General features: G+C 47.0%; 1 protein-coding gene across 3 annotated transcripts in view; it reads left to right on the top strand.

The window, feature by feature from the left end:
* The first annotated feature begins 5,721 nt into the window (after positions 1-5,721).
* Positions 5,722-23,095, top strand: part of LOC138567267 (rhodopsin kinase GRK1-like) — a 270,406-nt gene continuing 253,032 nt past the window's right edge. For all 3 annotated transcript variants that reach the window (XM_069645312.1, XM_069645302.1, XM_069645321.1), the window contains exon 1: positions 5,722-5,791. The gene's annotated coding sequence lies outside the window, so the exon portion shown is untranslated. The remainder of the gene's footprint in view (positions 5,792-23,095) is intronic.

The raw sequence follows: 23,095 nt of genomic DNA, 5'->3' as shown, positions 1-23,095 counted from the left end.
CGCGTACGGAGCATACTATCCGCCAATCGCAACATTGCCACAGCTACCGGGGGAGGATCGGAATCACCCATCAAGTTGACCCCCTGGGAAGAAATCTGTGCCTCCACCATTGGAATGGAGAGTATAGAGGGAGTCGGAGGGATGGAGAAAGGAGTGCAGACATCCGAAGAATCCGGTAGGTGGGCCAAATAAAACAATGCTAAATCCACAATGTCCAATCATGTGAAGTACCATGTGTCCACATAGTGCAACAGTAACACATGTCCAGGAGAACGTCCACACACATTGGCCTGACAGCGCACTTTAAAACTCACAATAAATACATAAATAATTAAAAACCCTAAAAACACCCTCTACACGTGCAGCAGGCACACCCTAACTGCAGGCTGCAAAACAACTGCATCCTCAATCCACACAAAAATGAAACCACCTCCAAGGCCCTGACCCAAATCACCCTCAGGTACCACCCCAATGCATGTGATACATTGCCATTCCAATTTCAACAGACACATTAATAACGCTCGCCCTCCTTTACTCCACCACAGGGCCCGATTCAAACGACGAGCTTCAGGACACCCCTACCAGCACACCTGCAAAGAGGGCCAAGACCAACGGCGAAAGACCCTCCACCTCAGCTGCACGCATCAAGACACGGCAGCAGCACAAATCAAGAGGCAGCACACAGGAGGGAACATCAACAGGCACCCCAGCAGCCAGCATGCCCACAACAGCACCACCACAGGTCCCCCCAATGGATGCCACAGAAGGCACTGCCTCTGGTGGCAGCAGCACCATAGGTGACACCCCATTAATGGCAGCATGCTCCGACACAGAAGACGGGGATGTCGAAGTAAGATCCATCCATGACCTGTCTCAATCCCCCTGTTTGTTTCATCCCGTACACCATGAGGATACCACGCAGGGGCACCCACAAGACGACGACTGGCCATCCCCCACAAGCCCTGTGGCAAGGCAACATGAGGTGACCAGCCCCTCTGTGACACCACCGCAAATGGCCATGGCACAGCAGAGGCAACAGTCCCTCGACCAGGTCATCGTGCAACAGCAGCAACTGGCCACGCTCCTCAAGGACCATGCTGATGAATGTGGGGGTACTAAGGCAGCCATAGAAACATCAACTGAGACGCTTAGGGCAGAAATGGAGAGAAGCACCGAGAGCCTGAGAGTACAAATGGAGAGAAGCACCGAGAGCCTGAGGGGGGAACTGCATGCGACGTCCGAAGACGTATGTGCTGAACTTGCACCTGTGCGCCGTGTGCTCACTGAGCTCTCACAAACCCTTAGGGACATGCATGGACGTGAGCAGGCAGAGACATCATCCGTTGCAAGTTCCGTCCAGGGCAGCCCCCAACGTAGATCTGGGAGGAACCTGCGCTCCACAGGCAGGGGTGCCCCTGATACCCGGAGAGGGGGCTTGCAATAGCGTCTGCCCACTGACAATGAGCATCTGCGGACACTGGTGTTCGGGGGGGAGGTAGGAGGGTGGAGGGGGTGTGTTGGGCTTACTTGGGTGGCGGGTCGATGGGGTGTGTAACATAATTCCACATATGCTATAAACATTTCACAATCATCCAATGAGATGTGTGGACATTGATCTTTGTGTACGAGGCCTTTAGAGGCGTACAGTCCATATTGTGCATGTTCCAGACACACACAGTGCCACAAGTCCCGTGTCCATGTATCAGCCACCAGGCGTGAGTGCTAGAAGCATGAATCTATGAGCATCTGACGAATGTCACGGCCCTCCTGTGCCTCGCGGACTCCTTGAGGTGCTGCCACATCCCCACCCTCATCATGACCATCTTCAGGTGCTTGCAGTTCTGCGTCAGGGGGCATGGGCACATTTCTACGTACGCACATGTTGTGTAGCATGACACATGCCATGACCATCTTTGCAACCTTCTCATGGCGGTACAGGAGTGCCCCGCCAGACCTGCTGAGGCAGCGGAAACGAGTCTTCAGTAGGCCGAATGCCTGTTCTATGACTACACGGGTACGTGAGTGGGCATGGTTGTAGTCCTCCTCATGCTGGTTCTGTGGGTTCCGGAGTGGTGTAAGGAGCCATCTCTTCAGTGGATACCCGGCATCACCTGTATGTGGACAATAAAGGACGTTTGTGGAATGACATTGCTACGTACGCACCCCCCCCCCCCTTCCTGCCAGGTCATTGCCGCATCACATACCCCACATTATCATGCATGAAATGAGACTCACCGAGTAGCCAGGATCTGTTCCCTGCATGTCGCTCCATGTAGCGTGGTATTGTAGAGTTCCTCAAGACCATAGAATCATGGGTTGATCCAGGAAATCAGGCACAACAATGTGTAATGATCCTGTTGGAGTCACACACCATTTGTACATTAAGAGAATGATATTGTTTCCGGTTGCGGTACTGGGCCTCCATGGCATGTGGGACGACCAATTCCACATGGGTGCAGTCGATGGCACCAATGCAACCCGGTATGCCGGCAAGTGCATGGAATCCCACTTTTGTGTTCGTAATTTCCTGCTCCGAGCGTGGTAGAGAGATGTAGTCGTCTGCGTGCTTCAGGAGGGCATCGAGCACTTGCAATAGTGTCCGTGAGAACAGTGGCTGTGAAATGCCATGCAACTGTCCGACTGTGTGCTGGTAGGTGCCTGTGGCCAGGAAGTGGAGTACAGACACCACCTTCAGTAGGGGTGGGATGGCGGTTGGGCTATCTATCATGCTGACAAGGTCAGCCTGTGTCATGTCCACAATGGCGGTTATGGTGTCCCGGTCCAAACGGTAGAGGGTGTGGATCTGCTCATCAGTGAGGTTGAACGGATGAGCTCGGAGGCGTGGGATTGCGGGCTGCCTGCGTGGTGGTAGTGGCTGTGCTGGTGGCCCTTGCTGGCCCTGCCTTGCCCTCCTCCTCCTCCTGCGTCTCCTCTGTGCGGCCGGTTGTTGTAGTAGTTGGTGTTCGTCTTCTTCTTGAAGTTGGAGTACTTGCAGTGCTATCAGGTCCCCCAGGGCCAACATCGCTAGTCCTGCCGGTAGCATTTTGGAGTGGTTGTGGTTGTGGGAGGGGGTTGGGTGTGCAATTTATGTGTTTTCAGGCTGTATAGCCTCCACCTGTGGTGATTCATTCCACCTGTGCCAGCTGCAATCCCCTTTGGGCGAGCACCGTACCGAGGTTCACCGACGGGCGGGGCGTCCCATTTGTGAGTGAAGCCAGTTGCCATTTACACACACTGCCGCACTACATGGATGAATTTGTGATTTGAAGCGGTCACAGATGCCTTTTCGACGTGATGTTGCAAATGAGGAATTCGAAGGACAGCGCTTTCGGTTTTCAGCTAGCGGCGAGGAGACGCCCACAGGTCTGACTGCAAATATACCGTTCTATTGTTTAATGTCCTTGGGACAGGGGCCATGGCGAGTATGCTATGATTGATATGGATAGTATGGGATGCGCAATGGCGTAGTGGACAAAAAGGCAGGACGTTCCCAAATACATGTTACTTCACAACACTAGAATTCCGGGCTGGAGAACAGTGGATTTTGCAGACTGCATTACGCACAGACTCAATGGAAGTTTCAAATGTGATGTGAGTAAATAATCAGGCGTTTTCATACCGGGATGAGGGAATGATGTATGGATGCATGGACAGATGATTTAATGGAGAGTTTGCCATGTACAGGGCTTTTGGGAATCTATCCACCTCCCCTGCGCTATGTCATGCAGAGCTGCCATAGTGGGACCATCGTCTTTCTGCCCTTGTTGAACCCTCCCTGTCTCGACGCGCCTTCAGGCACTTGTGTCTATGCACGTTACTAATCCCATCTGATGGATTCTGTCTTCACAGACGCATGCACACAAACACTCGTTTGTAATGCTGTTTTCACCTTGATTTTTATGGTTGTGATTCGCAAGTGATTTTCGGGTGGGTATATTCCTTTTGAGTGGGCTAGCATGCATATGGCTGTAGATTTTGTGTGATCATTGAAGTGAGTTATGCAATTGTAGTTCTGATGGCCATACTATTCTTTTTCATTTCATTTGGGTGACAGGTATCTCCTCCCCTTTTGCCGCTGCCATCTGTACGCCACTCCTGCAGATGGCTTTTACTCCCGACACCTGCTGCTTCGTGTCAATCAGTGGAGCACCATTACGATCTTATGGGACGATCGCCAATGGGCCACTTGCCCTTACGCAGTGCTAGTGGCTAGGAGCAACATATCGTCCTTTCTGCTGGACTAGTGCCTACCTGATGGGACGGCCCTGCGGTTCTGGGCGCTTCCGTGTTGCCTTTTTGGACGTGAATGTAGCCCCTGTGTACCATGATGGAACAGGGCGTCACACAGGCAGAAGCTGGTCTTTTCTTGCGGATGCAGCCCACAATACTGGAATGTATTTAGGAGTTCATGACCTAATGGCTGTATGGCCCTTGGTGGTTTTGTGGTGCATTAAATTTCTATTCTGTTTTTGTTTGTCTCATTTTTCTGCTCATGTTGCTGTACTTGGACCTTCATATGCCTGTGCTGCATCAGTGCGGCAATGGTGCCATGGCAGATATGGATGCCCACTCACAAGGCACTTGGAGCCCCTGGATTCATTTGTTTGTTGGCATGCATGGGTGACTTGTTCATTTCACTGGTTGCATAGTGTGACTTCATTGCACCTACGAGGAGTTGTGCAATGTGGCCAGGGAGTGGTGTACAGGCACTCAGTAGGGCCGTTTACGGTTGATTCGCGATGCCGTACTTCTCACCATGGCGGAATGGTACTTTCCGCCATGCTTGATGGCGTTAGGTACATGTCCGCTAGGGTCGGAATTTGCGTACCGTTGCGCCATGGTGGTAATTACGGTTTGGCATGGCACGCGTGCGCGTACTTGGTGCAGTTAGCGTTGGCGTTCGCTACGGTGTCGCTAATGGCATCGTACTTTACGGTGACGGGTCGTAATCGCACCGAGCGCTATTCGATGGCGGTATTGCATTTCCGCCATCGTTTTTCGATTTCCGCCAGGGTCGTAATGAGGGCCATTGTGTATAGGCGCTATATAAATAAACTATCATATCATATCATATCATGCCTGGTGTCAGTTTGCTGCCCTAACTGAGGGAGTCTATGCTCAGACTTGGGCCCAGTGCCTTCTACGACTGCGGCCTGGTGATTCGGTCCACAAGGCCTAAGCCTGTCTACAGTTGCTGCTGTCCCTGGCATAGGTGGCAGGGCCTAGCATCTCTGATTGGGCTGTTCCCACCATTTTCGGCAAGCACACACCTAGTTGGCAACGGGTTGTTCCTTTTTCTTTAATACCACAGGTGGGCAATAACGATCGTGGTGTGGAATGTTGTTTAGAGCAATGCCAGTGGTTATGATTAATGGAACACCGCCCGTTCCTCATTTTTAGTTTTGGAAGAAGGGCATACGCACAAGGCCTAGCCAGTACACCTCCTCCCAAGGACATGTAGGTGTGACGCCACTTCCTGTGATGTCACTTCCCCTAATGTCGCCGGGCATGGCCTCACCCGGGGCAAATGTTGAACTCTAAGGCTCCGGAGAGGTAAATCAGAAAGGTGGGCCCCCACCCTCCTCCTGCTTCCCAGCACTGACCTCTGACTTTGCCGAAGAAGTTTCTAATCAGCTGGGATATGTGTAATGCCCCCTGACAGGCAGAGAGCTGGTAATCCCTGAGCTAATGGCCCCCTCCCGCTCGCCCTCCTACCCCCTGGCGGATTCCAGCAGCCGTTTATACAGCAAGCGTCTGGTGCCAGGCGGGCAGGCTGAGGGGCGCAGCACAGGTGAGGTGGGACCTGGGCTGTCAGGGGAGGGCGCTGATATAAAAGCAGCTACGGAGATACGGCTCTACCTGCCCCCAGCCATTCCCTCCCTTAAATGGTTAAATGGTTATCCCGCCGCGGACGCTGCTGACAGCGGCGTGGGCCTCGCCGTGCTGGGGGCTCCCGCCAGGGACGCAATCCGTGGCCTGCAGGTCCCGCGCGGAGCTCTGGCGCGGATGCGAGACTGGACTCACTAAGCGTGGCCGACCGGTGCATTGATCCACTGAGCTGTCATTCAGGCGGGCAGAATGCTCGCGAAGCTCGCTCGTAGAACATGCCCTACTGGCTGCAGGCGTATAGGGAGTTTGGGGCCTCCCTCGTCTTCCCCGAGTTTCTGGTTTTGTTTGACTTTCGAGTGATCACTGTCTGCGGCCCTTCCACTGAGCTTTTAGAGTAAGCGTTGCACGTCTGCGAAGCCTAAACAAGCGGCTCCATTGGCCAGGTTGTCGCTTGGGATGGGCGAGGCTGCGAAGGCGTCAATCCCTAAGAGGCGCGTAACAAAAGCGAGCTCAGGAAAGGTGCATTTTGACTTTGAATCTGCCGTCCGAGGGTGGGGGTAAAAAAGGTTTCTTTTAGTTTGCACCGAACTCTGATCGGGTGAGGTGAGAAAATGTGCACAGGGCGTTCTTCTGTGAAGTCTTGGTGCTGGGGTTCAGAAAGAGGTGGCAGGAAGTCTTAGTGAGGGGAGGGCTTTCAGAAAAGGTGTATTTTGATTTTTGGCCTGAAGGCGAGGTGGGGGTTCAGAAAAGGTGCACTTTAGGTGTTTCTCTGATGTCGGGGTGGATTGATCCACAAAGGTGCATTTGAAGTATGTGTCGGAAAAGGTGCATTCTGTGTGTTTTGTGAATGAGAGAGGTGGGCTTAAGAAGATTTGAATTTGAGCTGTTTTCCGAAGGTGAAGTGGGATATAGTAAAGGTGCCTTTTAAGCGTTTGCCTGAAGGCCATGTATGGGGTTCATAAAGGTGTTGTTGTGGCCCGCTCCCGGGCCACCGGAGCGGCCCACCTGACATGGATGTCAGTGCGGCGATCACGCAGCAGATGTTGAGCAGGGATCACACTACGTTCTCCCGACCACCGGCGATACCCACGTGTGCTGGGGGCACCCTGCTCACTACAGTCCCGGCTCTGGGGGGCACCCAGGCTGGGGTTGCCATAATTGCCGTGATCACACGGCCATGCCCTTCATGTGGGACGGAGTTGCCCAGCAGAGGCACCGTCGCAGTGCGAGGCCCCTCCATTGGGCCTGACTCACATGGTGCAGCACCAGCATGGTGCAATAAGGAAGACACCCGAGTCAGCTCTTTGTGGGCTTGCCGAGCCGGAAACGGCTCATGTCTTTTATTAAGTCGGTCACGTGGCTACTGCCATGTGACCGATTACAACATCCTGGGAGTGACGTGCAACAGGTGTGAGTTCAGAAAAGGTGAATTTGAAGGTTTTAATAATGCGAACTAAGGGGTACAGAAAAGGTGCATTTGAACTTTTATGAAGGAGTTGGGGGTTCACAAGTGCTGGCTAAAAGCACAGTGTTCAGAAGAGGTGTATTTTAAATGTTTTATGAAGGCGATGGAGAGGGCTTCAGAAAAGGCACAATTTAAGGGCTTGTCTGAAGGCGAGAAAGTGGTTTCAGAAAAGATGTATCTTAAAGGGTTTTTAGAAGATGAGAAGATCCATAGATGGGGTCCTTCGACTGCGAAGCATCAACCTCTTTTTGAGATGCAGCGGGTTCTGGGCATGTGGCGACCGTTTCAATTGAGTTTATGCCAGTCCGCACCAGGGTTTTGTTGATGTATTTTGTCTGTGAGATATTTGGGGGTGTTCCATGAACACATTTGTGGGTGAAGCAGTGGCAGACCTGCCTACACATGAAAAGAAACGCAGAATGATGTGGCGCACGTCTTGCAGCACTAACAAGTACTGAAAACTCAGTCCTTAGCCTAGAACCGGGGGGGGGGTGGGGGGTGTGTGTGTGTGTGTGTGTTGTGCATATATAAGTGTTAAGGTTAAACCAACAAAAACTTTAAGTCTACAAACCAACATCAGAAATAATAAAGTTAAGGTAACAACATGATACACTGTATTAATAAACAAATATGTAAAAAAATCAAACATGATGGTAACCTTAATTCGTTACTTTTGGTTTGCAACATTTTGTTTTTGCTCTAGAATGCTTCATAGTCACTGTAATGCAATGTGCTGTGTGAATAGGTGTTTGATTTTAATAAAAATGTGCATCAGTTTTTATTTATGTTTTAAATGGGCATTACATTTGTGCTGCTTTTGTTAGTATTATTTTAATTTTATTTATGTGTTATAGTTCTCAAGGAACTTTTCACATGCATTCACGAATCAACAATCATCAAACAAGTTTACATATTAGAAAAGGTAAAATCACAGCCTTACAGTTAAAACACATTTACATTTACAATTAACAATCTTTTTTTAAAAACAGCATTTAACCGCCCCCTGTGGGTAATGGTGTGCATTTATATTTGCTCGCAGAGTTTTCACATTGTCTTACAGAATTGATACAAGTTTGATATGACTCTCTACCAGGTGCTAGAGTTTCTTTCATGAAGCGAATAGCCGCTAAAGAACATTGGAAGGCTTTTTCTGAAAAGATGTTTTGCCAAACCCAGCCCATATGGGCCGTTGTAAATTCCTTCAGGAGTTGTGAGAACTGAGCTTCACGCAACATTGACAGTTTCGGACAATTGGCCACTAGATGGTAAAGAGTTTCTATAGCATTCTCATTTTTGCAAAATCTCAAGCCTCGCTCTATTCCCCCACAGGCACCCAATAATTAATTTATGGGAAACAGATTCAAGCAGAAACGTAAGCACTGAGAACACCAGTATTACCCCGGACATCTCATCAGGTAATATGGCAAAGTATTGTAGGGTCTGGTGTCTAGTAACACATGTGCGTATAGATGGTACTTCCTGACCTGGCCAATTGTATCAATCCAATCGGCCTCCCACAACCTCTTTTTTACTTTCAGTCGGTACATTACTAGATTGTCCAAAGAGGAGTCGATAGCAGATAACATTTCAAGGCACTGGTGGAACCAAACAATGAGGCCGTCCAGCAATTTTTTAGAAATTCCTTTTTATCCAACCCGTACTTTAAACAGTTCCAGATTGAACCCTCATCCACCACGCAAATCTTTTGAAGGAAGTTTAAATGTTTCCATTTGGCTATCGCTTCCAAAGACACCAGACCCAATTCATACCTTAGGACAGAGGCCGGGACACTAACTGGCAATACCAGGACTCTTCTCCAAAAGGCTCCCTCAAGATTACCCCATTGCTCTTTAAGGGCAAAAAATAAAACTTCAGCACCGTAAGTCATCACTGGGACCACCTTTTTGCAATATAACTCTCTTAAAGGGATTATTGAGAAATGACCACATTTCCTATTAACACAACAGCCCTGGGCAGCCAGGGCCTTAATCTTGTGTTTTCTTTTCCATTAGCCGGGTCGTCCTATTTTCACATGAGAAAATTGAAACGCCCAGGTACACAACGCTGTCCTCTTTCTCTAAAGGAATTCCCCCTATAGACCATCTGAATTGTCCTCCTACCTTTCTCAGACCCTTATGCAAAATTAAGATTTTTGATTTCGAGACGTTTATTGTAAACCTGTTCCTATCGACACAGGACTCCAGAGATTTCAACTGTCGCTGTACCCCCACTGGGGTATAATCCATTAAAATCAATTAATATGTGTAGAGGAGATAGTTTATCTTTCTATCTTTCAGTTTGGGCGGGAAGAAATTTATATTTGAGAAAGCATTTCTCAGGTCAGAGAGGAAAAGGAGGAATAAAATGGGGGCCAATAGGCAACCCTATTTCAATCCTCTTTCAGTACTGATCGGGGCAGTTAGATTGCCTTCTCTGTCCACACGGACACACACACTGGTGATCGTGTGTAAGGCGAACAAGATTGCCAATAGGGCAGGTGGACATCCCCATTTATTCAATTTTGCCCATAGCAGGTTTCTCGGGACAGTATCGAAAGCCATGGAGAAATCTATGAACGCTGTATATAATGGCCTAACTCTTATCCTTGCCCCCTTTTTCAGCAGTTGTAGCAAGAATCCATTCATCTCAGTCCCCACTCCCCGAGAGAAACCTGTTTGAAAAATGATCAATTTTTCCATTTTCATTGGCCCATTTCCTTGGGTCTCTTTATACCAAACCTGTAAAGATCATAGGAGGGCAGTCCAAAAGAGAAATTGGTCTGTAATTTATGGGTTTCAGTCGGGACCCCTTTTTAAATATGGGGACGACAATAGCTGTTTGCCACGACGGAGGAAACACTTTAGTCCTCTGCATTTTTCTGAAGATACTGTTTAATACATCCACCCAAATCTCAGGGCTGTTGTTTATCACGCACATGCCCAGACCATCAGGCCCAGGGGCCATACATTCTTGAGTCCTATTTATTAGGTGCCTCAAATCGTTGTGGTCCCAGACTCAATCCCAGTCCGCCTTTTTATCATATCCTCATTCCACGATTTCTCATGCTCCCCTAATGCTTTATAGATCTCAATAAAATAGGCCTTCCTTTCTGCTTCTGAAATAGGGTTTAATTTGACACCCATTTGGAGGTTGTCACCATTTTTAATTAAATTCCAAAACTCGTGGGAATTTTTACTCATTATTACCTCCAGTATTTTGCTGCCATCCCTTAGAGTCAAGTGGTGACGATAATGTTTTAACCATGCTCTATAGGTTTTCTTTACCGCAATCTACCACTCTTATCTTCTTTTAAGAGCACCTTTATTGATTTCCGCAATTCCTGTTTTTTCAGTAAAATGACTCGATCAAACTTATGACTATAAATCACTTTACCTGGCTTTTTTGTTGTCATATGCCTATAGATCTGTTCCCAAATGGCTCGGGTCCCATTCTTCAAGGAGGCGATCTTGCGCCCCCGAGGCCAGAATCCTGTTGAAAATTTCCATTTTGGATTTTTTCCAAGCTATTTTATTTCCCCCTACATTTACCTTGTTAGTATTTACAGTTTGCATTATTTACCAACATTTCATTTAGCACACATATGTAATGCTGCATTGTTCATACACAGTGTAATGTCTATAAATGTTGTGTATGTTGTGTAATAATTTAGTATTTGTGCTGTGTTGTTAATTTTTATAATGTTACATTTGTTTAGTAAATTAGGAGGGTACTTCATGGAATAAATGTGCGCCAAAATTTGTGGCGCAAGTGTGAAAAAGCTAGCCCACGCATGTGATTCACACGCATGTGATTCATGGAAGGCCCTGCACGTGTTTTACCCGGGATGTGCGCCAAATCCGTGCTTACCTTAGACGCCATTGCGACTTTCCAAACTTGTATGCGACAGGGAAAGCGCACAACTGCTGGCGCACACAACTAAAAGGGGGTGGAACACGGGGAATGGGGAACAACATGTGAAAATGTAGGCATAACGTGGGAAGTACCGCTGGGAAATACACGCAACGCCCACGCACTAGTGAACAACATGTAGTCATGCAATTGAATAGGGAAATACCACGCACGTCAAAACACATGCACACGCACAAATACGTCCGCCACACAAAAGCAGGCGGAAGTGCCCCCGCGCAGCATAAATGTGCGCGCAAACAACAAACAAGAATATACAGCTATGATGAATGTCCCATTCCTCACAGCAGTGATCGTGGGACCCTGCAGGAGGAGGAGAATAGCCAGGCTCAGCATTTTTTTGCCCAGGACCAGCCTTTTTGGGATGCCTGATGACAAGGCATCTATGGCAGGTATAGGTTTCCACCTCATATCATCCTAGAGCTGGTCACTGAGTGGGAGGATGAACTGACATCACCCACCCTGTGCTCCCAAGCATTGAGCCCTTTGGAGAAGGTGCTCAATGTACTGCATTTTTTGGCCACTGGGTCATTTCAGCTGACAACTGCCATAGTGGGGGGCGTCCCACAGCCCACGGAGTCACGTTGCCTACACCAGGTGTTGGCAATCATCACTGCGAGCCCCTCAGTCCGCAGGCACATATACATGCCCAGAACACTCGCATAAAGGCAGGCCATGGTCCAGGACTTCTACAGGGTGGCACACTCCCCAAAGTGCTTGGTTTCATAGATTGCACCGATATGGCCCTACGTCCACCTAGGCCCACTGAAAAAATCTACCGCAACTGCAAGCACTGGCATTCCATGAACGCGCAGGTTGTATGCAATGCCAAGGGAATCATCACCTCTGTCTATGCAAACTATCCAGGGTCCACCCATGACAGTTTCATATACAGAATGTCTGCCCTGAGCCGGGCCCTGGAAGCTGGGAAGCATGGCGACACATGGCTCATAGGTGAGTACAAATGCCTGTGCACATGCATGAATGTCACACATAGACAAATACAGAAGCTCAAGTCCCTCCGGAGTGCACACAGGCCTGGCAAATACCAGGTGACAATGATGAGAAAGGGACAGTTAACTGTCACAACCTTACCACCCTGAGAATGTGTCCACAGAAGTGCCAGATTGTGTGCACCCCTAACTGCTTAAACACAACCAATCCCATGTGACCAAAAGGAACACATGAAAGGTGCATATCCCACCCACCCCCCTGCAATACAGGGCATGAAAGTACTGGTATGCCACCCAAACCCTCCCAACCCCCATGAACCCCGTCTGCCACACCATACCATGGTATGCAACGGCAAAACATCAAACCATATGCACAACACATGACACAATAGTCATGAAGTATCATGTGAGAAATAGGCACCAGACAATTACACCTGACATGGAATCTGAAGAAAAGACTGACCAAAATGTCACACCCTGAAAACTGTGCACAAATGCATGTCACACATGGTGCAAGCAACAAAAGTCAGAATACCTGTTGCCATGCACATTGGACAATAGCAAATTGGCATTACAAACACTGTGTGCTGCGTGTGTGTCCCCTGTAACACACCACTCACCAGACAGCACAGTGAGTGTGCATTGTGTTGGGGAAACCCCTTGAGCATCATGAAAAATAAGTACAATCAACAAAATAGTAGCCTCTGATGCATCTATATGATCAATGAATCGGAAGTGAACATGGATTGTAGGGACACAGCATGCCTGAGAAGGCAATCTGGGGGCACGTGTGTGCATGGTGTCGCCATAGTTGGTGTGGGGGGGGGTGTTGCCTAAGTGTTTGTGTCAGTAGGGACATGCATCAAATACATGCATGTGAAATGAAGTGAGCCTCAGTGTCCTGTACACAGCACATGTGAACATTGCACTCAAGGACCCCCCTATGTGTTAAACCACACCAATCCCCTGACAGCTCAAAATCAAACCCAACATAGGATCAGCCATTGACCAGCAGAACATATCATGTACAGAGTACCCCACATCGACAATGGCAGACAGTGAGCAATCACTAATTCGTTGAAATTCCTTATGGGGCCTACACACAAAGTGCATCAAAGCCCCTCAAGGAGGGAGGGAACAAGTGAGAATAACAGTACATTCCGACAAGTCCATCAAACAGTCCAGAATGTGAAAATGAACAATCAAATCAAAGTAGATTAGTAGTGCAAGTGCTTGAGACAAGGGAGAGTCTAGGGAGGGAATGTGGGAAAACAAAACTAGCATGAACATTGCTATGCCCGACGGCAATAGTTGCAGTGCAGGAGTCATATAAGGAGGGGGTGGGGTGAGGGAAGAGGAGGGAAGAGGTGAGGAGAGTAACAATACAAGTGACAAACAATGGAAGGTCAATGAATAATCAAGATAGTGCTGGGGAGGGGGAGAAGAAACACAGAAGGGAAATGGGGAACAGACGACCTGTAATCAGTGGTGGAGGGACTGATGATACAAGTAAGTACCAAAATAAAACTCCAAAAGGTGAAGGCAGGGGGTGGATGGACGGAGGCAGAGGGGGAAGTGTCTGCAAAGAACAAGCGGCTATGTATCACCATGCCTGACGGCAATTGGGGTAGTGCCGGAAAAAGACAGACAGAGGACAAGGAGGAGGGGAAAGGGTGGTGGAGAGGGAGAGGGAGGAGAGAAGGGAGGAGGGGGCCAAGGTGTAAAGGCAGGAAGGGAGAGAGGGGGAAAGAAAGCACAGAAGGGGGGTGTGACAGTGAAGGGGGGAGACAGAGGGAGACAGGCGGGGGCAGGTGGAGACTGGCAGGGGCAATGGAGACGGGGGAGACTGGCAGGGTGCAGGTGGGGGACAGGGGAGACAGGGGGACAATCAAGGGACCCAGAAGGGTGGTGGATAGGCATGGACAGGCGTAGACAGTGCCTCCATTGTGGACCTTTGGTAGTGGTGGCAGGCTCCAGCCTCCTGGTTGGCCGGATTGTCACAAGGTCCAAGTGCAACCAATGGGAGGGGGGAGCAGGTCCAGGCCACAAACAGGACAGTCAAGTCAAAAGCAATGCAGCCATATTTCAAATGGCACAACAAAACACCAGGCAGGGCTGCAAGATGGCCAAAGCAGGGGAAGCAAGGAATTGGGGGTCGTTGAAATGCGTGGTCACAAGGATAACTCAGCGTGCAGCGTTCATGTGGCATATCAAAATCACTGTAGGCCAAGTGTCCCAATGCAACATTGTCAGCACACGGACCCCTCCCACAATCAGTGTGTGTTACACAGCCAAAGGGTGCATGGTACCGCCTACAGCAGGAAGTGAATGAACATAGACAGTCACGTCATAAAAAAATCATAAGCAACATGATGAAATTCACAGTCAACATAATCACCAAAATGACGTACAGACATGCATTGGAGAAGCCATCCAGAATACCCACTAGGGGTGCACACACAAGTAGGACTGCAGGCTGGCCACAGATATGATGGAAGCCCAATTCCCCTGTGTGCGATGCTGTCAAACCGAGCCATCCTTGCGAGCCCATGGAAAGGGGAAGCAGGAGTAGGATATGTGTCAGGACCCCAAGCAAAACACATACACGAGACAAGCCTGAATGGGCCCTGCTGGAACACACAGTGGATGCCTTCAAATGCCACAAAGCACCACACAGTCACATGAATGTACAATAGACAAAAAAAAAATGATTTGCAGGAAACAAAAATCAAAAATGGCCACATATGACACGGGGGTGGGGGAGGCACCCAGGAGGAGGGAGGTACAGGGTGCACCTCAACACCCACATGTGTAGATGTTGAGATTTATTTTTAAAAACCCACTGGGCTCAGCACCTGCACGGCCCGACCTATGTGGGAGATAGGTTGTCGTCATCAACCTCTGGATGGAAATCAGAAGGTGGACGTGGCACAGTTTCCTCACCATGCCTATCCGTGCTTTGCCCCTCAGCGGCAGCAAGCATGCGGGTCTGGTAAGCCAGGTCCTACATGGCAATGACACGTAGGTTTTCATGCATTACCTCACGTGTCACACATGCTTCCTCCTGCAAGGACTCACGTGTAAGATGGAGATCTGCCTGCATGGCCTCCCTCACATGACATATGAAGTACCTCCCGGCTTGCATGGAGTTCAGCTGAGATGGTTCTTTCAAGCCGCTCCATCCTGTCTTCTGCCCGCCTACTGTCATCCATCATGAGAGCACCCAGAGTAGATTGGAGGGTTTGGTGTTCGACCCTCAGGGCCTCACCATGTGCCTCTGCCTGAGCAGGAATTGCTTGACGCAGAGCCACCATTTCAGCCCGGCGCGCCCTGTCAGAGGCCGCCATGCCCAGCCTGAGGGAGCGGGGTACGCATATTCCGAGGGGTGTGCAGGGAGTTTTTCATGTGATTGGCCTGGTGCGAGCGGGTACGCGTATACCGAGGGGTGCGCAGGGAGTTTTCCATGCGATTGGCCGGCGCGAGTGGGGTACACGTATTCCGAGGGTTGTGTGAGGAGTTTTACATGCGATTGGGTTGTCCCGTGAGGGCTGAGTGGCATTTTTAGCGTGAATTCATTGTTGGGGGGCTGTATGCTGGTCCACTGGCCTTTGTGCCATGTAGGGGATTTGTGCAGATGTTTTTGGTGCACAGGGCGGGTTTGGGGGAATAACTGGCGCTGCTGCAGGGTCGCTGCACCACGCTGCGCCTCGGCTGGTTATGGATGTTTGAATCCATGAATAGGCGTTGCGTCAAAATGGATTTTGGCGCAAGTGTCTGGCGCACCCTGGTGCATGCTCCCTCTCTGTGCTGTCCGCATGCGCTGAATCTGCGCTCAATTCTACGAATTACCTCCTATATGTATTTACAATGACATATACCTTGTTAATTAATATTTGTATTTTTATTAAATTATAAAGTTATTTGTTAGTTGATACTATTGTATATGCAAGTATAAGACTTGAATTGAATGCTTATGTATATTTTGTTATTGTTGATTTACTTTTGAAAATCTTTGGTGTATTTTAGCATTGCAATTATTTGGAGGAATTATGTTTTCAAATATTATAATTTTAGTTTGTTATTATGTATGTTATACCTTTTTTTTATTTTTATTTATTTTTATATTTGTAAAGTGCCCAGCAGCCTGGAGGCATCAAGGTGCTGTTTCAAGAAAGTGACTTAGTTACAAGAAGTAGGCGGCATTGCTCGGTTACAGGTAGCAAGTGCCTACAGTGAGGTACAAACGGTAAAGGGCAATGCCAGGGTTACAGGTGGCAAATGCCTAACAGTGAGATCCCGGGTGAGGTTATACAAACAGTTTAGTTTTGATTGCTTTTCTGAAGGCAGTGTGGGATTCGATGTTTCTGATTGTTTTAACATTTGTGTTAGGTGTACTTTGCAATGATTTAATTACTTGTTTTTTTATTTGTGAAATTGTTATAATTGTTTGGTAATATTGTATGCTTTTAAGTGTGTGGTTGAGTTAAGGTTACTTTATTTGATTTTAACATCATTTTTTAAAATGTATTGGTACATTTTATTATTTTGTTACCTTAGCATTATTACCTCTGATGTGTGTAGACGGTTACATGATTATTGATTTTGAGTGTGTGTTGTATTACTAGCCTGTGTTGTATGATCATGGAGTATAAGTATGTTGCATAACAGTGCATGGTGTAAGTATATGTGTTGTAAGTGCATGTGTTGTAAGTTTCTATGTTGTAAGACTGTGTCGTAAAATGTGTGGTGTAGCAGCATGTGTTGTAGGTGCATGTGTTTTAGGAGCGCATGTTATAGCATTGTGTGTCATAGGGGCACATGTTTTAGGAGTGTGTCATTACAGAGAGTGCCATAGGGGTTTGTGGTAGGAGCATGTGTTGTAGGAGCACGTGTCATAGGAGCATGTGCTGTAGGTACATGTGTCAAAAGTACATGTGTTCTAGGTGCATGTGAGAGCAAATGTTGTATGTCCACATGTTATATGTAGTAGACACATATGTAGTAGGTGCGCGTGTTAAAGGAGCATATATCATAGGAGTGTGTGTTTTAAGAGCGCTTGTTATAGCAGCGTGTCGTAGGAGCACTTGTCCTCGGAGCATGGGTCATACGAAATGTGTGTCATTACTGTGTGTGTCATAAGAGTGTGTGGTAAGTGTATCATAAGAGTGTGTGTGGTAGGAGCATGTGTGGTAGGAGCATGTGTTGTACATCCATGTGCCCTAGGTGCATGTGAGAGCATGTGTCGTTGGCCATGTGTCACGTGTAGTAGGCGCACGTGTATTAGGAATATGTGTTGTACGAGTGTATGTTGTAGGACCATGTGTTGTACGATCGCATGTCGTAGGAGTGTGTTTGTGTAGTAGGAGCATGACTAGTAGCTGCACGTGTCATAGAAGCACGTGTTGTAGAAGCATGTGTTGTAGGAGTGTGCCATAAGATTGTGCTGTGAGAGTGTGTGGTAAGTGTGCATTGTAAGAGTGTGTATTGTAAGAGCATGTGTCATAAAAGTGTGTGTGGTTGGAGCATGTGTGGCAAGAGCATGTGACAAACATTGACATATTATGTGTAGTAGTTATGCAGGTAGTAGCATATTATAGGAGCATGCATTATAGGAGTGTGTATTGTAGGAACACTTGTAGGAGCACATGTCGTAGGAGCACATGTCATAGGAATGTGTGTCATTAGAGTGTGTTGTGTGTGTCATAAGATTTTATATGGTAGGAGCATGTGTGGTAGGAGCATGTATGATAGGTGGATGTGTTATTAGTGCCTGTGTTTTAGGTGCATGTGAGAGTATGGGTCATAGGTCCACATTTTATGTGGCGTAGCACATGTGTAGTAGGTGTGTGTGGCACAGGTACATGTAGGTGTGTGTGTTGTTGGAGCACTTGTTATAGCGGCATATGTCTTAAGAGCATGTGTCATAGGAGTGTGTGTCATAGTAATGTGTGTCATAGGAGTGTGTGTCATTGGAGTGTGTGTTTTAAGAGTGTGCAGTAAGTGTGTGCCATAAAGGTGTTTGCAGTAGGAGCATGTGTCATAGAAGCATTTGTCATTGGAGCATGTGTCGTAGGTACACACTTTGTGTACAATTCGTATGACAAATGCACATTCATTGCATCACCTTAAAACTCACATTTAAGTCAGCTGAGCCTTTAATGTACATTTTTTTAGGAGATGTTAATTGTATAATGTATGCATTGTAAAACTTGTAAGCTCTGTGAACAGGTTGTATTGAAAGTGTACATTTATTCCATCACCTTAAAACTAACATCGCTGTCAGCTGCGACTTGCCTTTGATGCATGTTTTTAAGAGATATTAATTTTGTAATGTACCAACTGTAAAACTCTTACACTCTGTGTTCGTGATTGCAGCCCATGTTGTAGGTGTCTATGTTGTAGGAGTATGAGTTTTAAGAGTGTTTGCCGTAGGACCATGTGTTGTAGCAGTGCATGTCATAGGATGGCATCATAAGAGTGTGTATCGTAAGAGTGTGTGTGGTAGGATCATGTGTTGTAGCAGTGCATGTGAAAGCATTCCATCATAAGACTGTATACCGTAAGAGTGTGTGTGGTAGGATCATTTCTGATAGGCACGTGCGCTAGGAGCGTGTGTGTAAGGAGCATGTGTTGTAGGTGCATGAGCCAAAGGTGCATGTGAGAATACGTGCCGTACGTCCACATGTTATGTGCAGTTGGCCTATGTGTAGTATATGCACCTGACATAGCAACATGTATGATAGGAGTGTGTGCTGTAGGGGCGCTTGTTATAGCAGAGCGTGTCATAGGAGCACGTGTTATAGGAGTGTGTGTCATTTGAGTGGGTGATAAGTATGTCATGAGGGTGTGCATGGTAGGAGAGTGTGTCATAGGAGCATGTGTCATAGGTGTATGCTCTGTGTACAGTTTTTATGAAAAGTGTACTTTTATTCCATCACATTAAAACGGACATCAATTTCAACTTATACCCTCTGTGGACAGTTCGTATTGAAAGTGTGCATTTATTCCATCACCTTAAAATTCACTTTAAAGTCAGCTGAGACTTGTCTTTAATGTGAGCTTTTAGGAGATGTTAATTGTGAAATGTACATATTGTAAGATTCATATGCTCTGTGGACAGTTCGTATTGTAAATGTATATTTATTTCATCACCCTAAAATTCACATTAAAGTCAGCAGAGATTTGCTTTAATGTGATCCTTTAGTTGATGTTAATTGTGTAATGTGCGCATTGTAGGACTCATATGCTCTGTGGACAGTTTGTATGTATTGAAAGTGTACATTTATTCCATCACCTTAACACTGACATCATTGTCAGCTGTGACTTACCTTTGATGTGAGTTTTTGGGAGATGTTAATTTTGCAGTGTACCAACTGTAAAACACATACACTCTTAGAATGTGATTGCAGCACATGTTGTAGGTGCTTCTGTGGTAGGAATATGTGTTTTAAGAGTGTGTGTCTTAGGATCATTTGTTGTAGGAGCCCATGTCATAGGATTGCATCATAAGAGTGTTTATTGTAAGAGTGTGCATGGTAAGAGCATGTGTGGGAGGAGTGTGTGTCGTAGGTGCATGTGCCGTAGATGCATGAGAGAGCATTTGTTCCGCATCCACATGTTATGCAGAGTAGGCACATGTGCAACATTTACCTGCATGACAGGAACATGTATGATAGGAGTGTGTGTAGTTGGAGCACTTGTTATGGCATCACGTGTCTAAAAGCACGTGTTGTAGGAGCATGTGTCATAGGAGTGTGTGTCAGTCCTAGGAGTGTGCATTCTAAGTGTGTGCAGTGTGTGTCGCAAGGGTGAGTGTGGTAGCAGCGTGTGTCATAGAAGCATATGTTGTAGATTTATGTGTCACAGGAGCATGTGTCATAGGTGCATGTGTCATATTTACACGCTCTGTGTACAGTCCATAGGAAAAGTGTACATTTCTTCCATCACCTTAAAACTGACATCGAAGTCAAATCATACGCTCTGTGGATAGTTCATATAGAAAGTATACATTTATTCCATCACCATAAAACTCACATTAAAGTCAGCTGTGACTTGCCGTTAATGTGAGTTTATAGAAGATTTTAATTTTGTAATGTACCAACTGTAAAATCCTACGCTCTGCGTACTTGATTGCAGCCCATGTTGTAGGTGCCACTATGGTAGGATTATGTGTTGTAAGAGTGTGTGTCATAGGACCGTGTGTTGTAGGAGCACATGTCAAAGGATTTCATCATAAGAGTGTGTATCATTAGAGTGTGTGTGGTGGGAGCGTGTGTCGTAGATGCATCTGTCATAGGTGCATGTGTCTTAGGTGCATGTGTTAGGTGCATGTGAGAGCACATGCCATATATCCACATGTTATGCACAGTAGGTGCGTGTGTCATAGGAACATGTATGCTAGGAGGGTGTGTTGTAGGAGCACTTGTTATAGCAGCTCGTGTCGTAAGTGCATTTGTTATAGGAACACATACTATAGCAGAGTATACACTTATTCCATCACCTTTAAATTCACATTAAAGTCTGCTGAGACTTGCCTTTAATGTGAGTTTGTAGGAGATGTTAATTGTGTAATATATGTATTGTGAAACACATACACTTTGTGGACTGTTCTTATTGAAAGTGTACATTTATTCACACCTTAAAACTAACACCAAAGTCAGCTGTGACTTGCTAATTATGTGAACCTTTAGATGTTAATTGTGTAATATACGTACTGTAAAACTCATATGCTCTGTGCACAGTGTGTATGAAAAAGGCATTCATTCAGCGTGTGCATTATATATAGATACATTTCAGGTTAAAATCTCAAAATTTGCCTAGTCGATTTTCACTTTTATTTTTCAGTGGACCAATTCCAGATGAAATCTTGGTGCATGCAAATAATTGTGAGAATCGAAGCAGCAATTTTTGAGTTATTTGTGATGGAAAATTATAATTGGTTTCCTATGGGAAAACCCCATGTTAAAAGCTGTTGAAGTCACGATCAAAGTAAACATGGTATAGACTATGACGCCGTTAATGTACACATCTGAGAATTTGAATGCATGGGTGGTTGCCTCAAAATATCACTCTGAAATATTTTCAGATTTTTTTTAATGCAAGCATTCAGAGGTTATTGAGAAAATACATTTTCTGAAACGGCATAGAGAGTTTGTCTTAACCTTAACACGCAGAGGCATAATGTATATACACACAAACCCAAACAAATGCACAAATATTCCTTTTTCTTATGAATAATTAAAAAAACTGCACATCCTTCTCCACCTCACCACTCTTAACTCTCGATCAGCTGTCAAACACTCCTCTGACATGGTATACAGTCTTTATATCGAATATTTTATAAAGAATGAACATATATCGAAAATGTTATGACAAAACATTTGATAGAGAATGCATTTATGGGTGGGGTAAAGTGTTAAATATTTCTTTGAAACGGGTGGGGTTTTAGGGGTGGGAAACAGCTGTATCAGGGGGTTCCCTCCTCCAAAAAAAGTGTGTTCTTAATAAAAAATGTAATTATAAAATATTCGATATATGTTCTTTCTTCATAAAATATTTAGGTATAAAGACATGTAACACTCTGACATCTGCCGTCTCCTGGAAGAACTCAACCTTGATGTCCTTGGTCTCACTGAGACCTGGTTCGTGGCCAGCTCTATCATGAGCTTTGACACTCTCCTTCTTGATGGCTACAAGATCCTCTCCACGCCCAGATCCAACTGTTCCAGTGAGGGTGTAGCCTTGATTTTCCCCGAGTGGATTCCTGCCTCTATCATTCCTATGCAGGCCTACTCCTCCTTTGTAGGCTTTCTCTCTCTCCTGGCCACTCTCTCACAGTGGCTACTATCTACCGCCCCCCTGGTCAGATCACCCCCTTCCTCTATGAGTGGGCCGACCTCTCTTCCTCCCTCCAGGCCTCTACCACTCAACTACTCCTCCTTGGAGACTTCAACATCCACCTGGAGGCTCCCTGTCCCGCCACAAGACTCTTTCGGGACCTTTGTGATTCTCTCTCTCTCTCTTTCTATTCTTCCCTCTGCAGGGCACACTCTTGATGTTCTGATTTCCTCAGACCTCCCCCTCTCTAACCCTCACACCACTCCTCTCTACTGGAGTGACCACTTTCTCCTCTCATCTCACTCTCTCTACTCCTCAGGCCAAACCCACTCCCACACTGCCAACCACCTTCTCAGTCATTCGACCCATGAAGCATGTGTCAGTTGAGGCTTTCGCTGCATCTTTCTCTCCCCCTCCTGCACCTTTGGCTGGCTCACACCCTGACACAGCCCTTTCCATGCTCCACTCTGCTATCTCTGATACTCTCGATGTGCTTGCCCATATCTGGAGGATCCGCGTGAAGCCTAAAATCAAGTGCAACTCTTGGTACGACTCAGACCTCGTCGCATTTAAACACAAGTGTTAGGGTGACTGAGAGGAAATGGTTGGCATCTTGCACATCCTCTGACAAACTGGCCTGCCGCCTGCTCCAAAGGCAATACCGACTCTGTCCTCACTAAGAAGAGTGCACACATCCAAGCCCGCGTTTCTGCAGCATCTAATAACTTGGCTGAACTCTTTCAAATCTACAAGGAGCTGGCCAATCCTGCCGCAGTGTCGGCCTGTCCTGTCCCTTCCCAGGCACTCTGTTCGGCCCTATCTTCTCAGTTCATGTCTAAAACCCAGAACATCCTGTCCACCTTCTCAGCTTCTCCTGCTTTTCCCTTCAGTCTCTCCTCTTCCTCCGCCCCCCTGCAACCCGCCTCCCTTCCCGCCTTCCCTCTCTTCTCCCCGGACAAGGTTTCTAAACAAGTCCGATCTATGAAAACCTCATCAAGGATCACATTCACACCCTCGCTCCAGCCCTGGCTGACTTCTGCAACCACTCTTTCACCTCCAGAACCTTCCCCTCCCCCCTGAAGCA

The sequence above is a fragment of the Ambystoma mexicanum genome, chromosome 1p (assembly GCF_040938575.1).
Source record: "Ambystoma mexicanum isolate Mex_15411 chromosome 1p, UKY_AmexF1_1, whole genome shotgun sequence".
Lineage (NCBI taxonomy): Eukaryota > Metazoa > Chordata > Amphibia > Caudata > Ambystomatidae > Ambystoma > Ambystoma mexicanum.
This window is presented reverse-complemented; position numbering and strand designations above follow the sequence as displayed.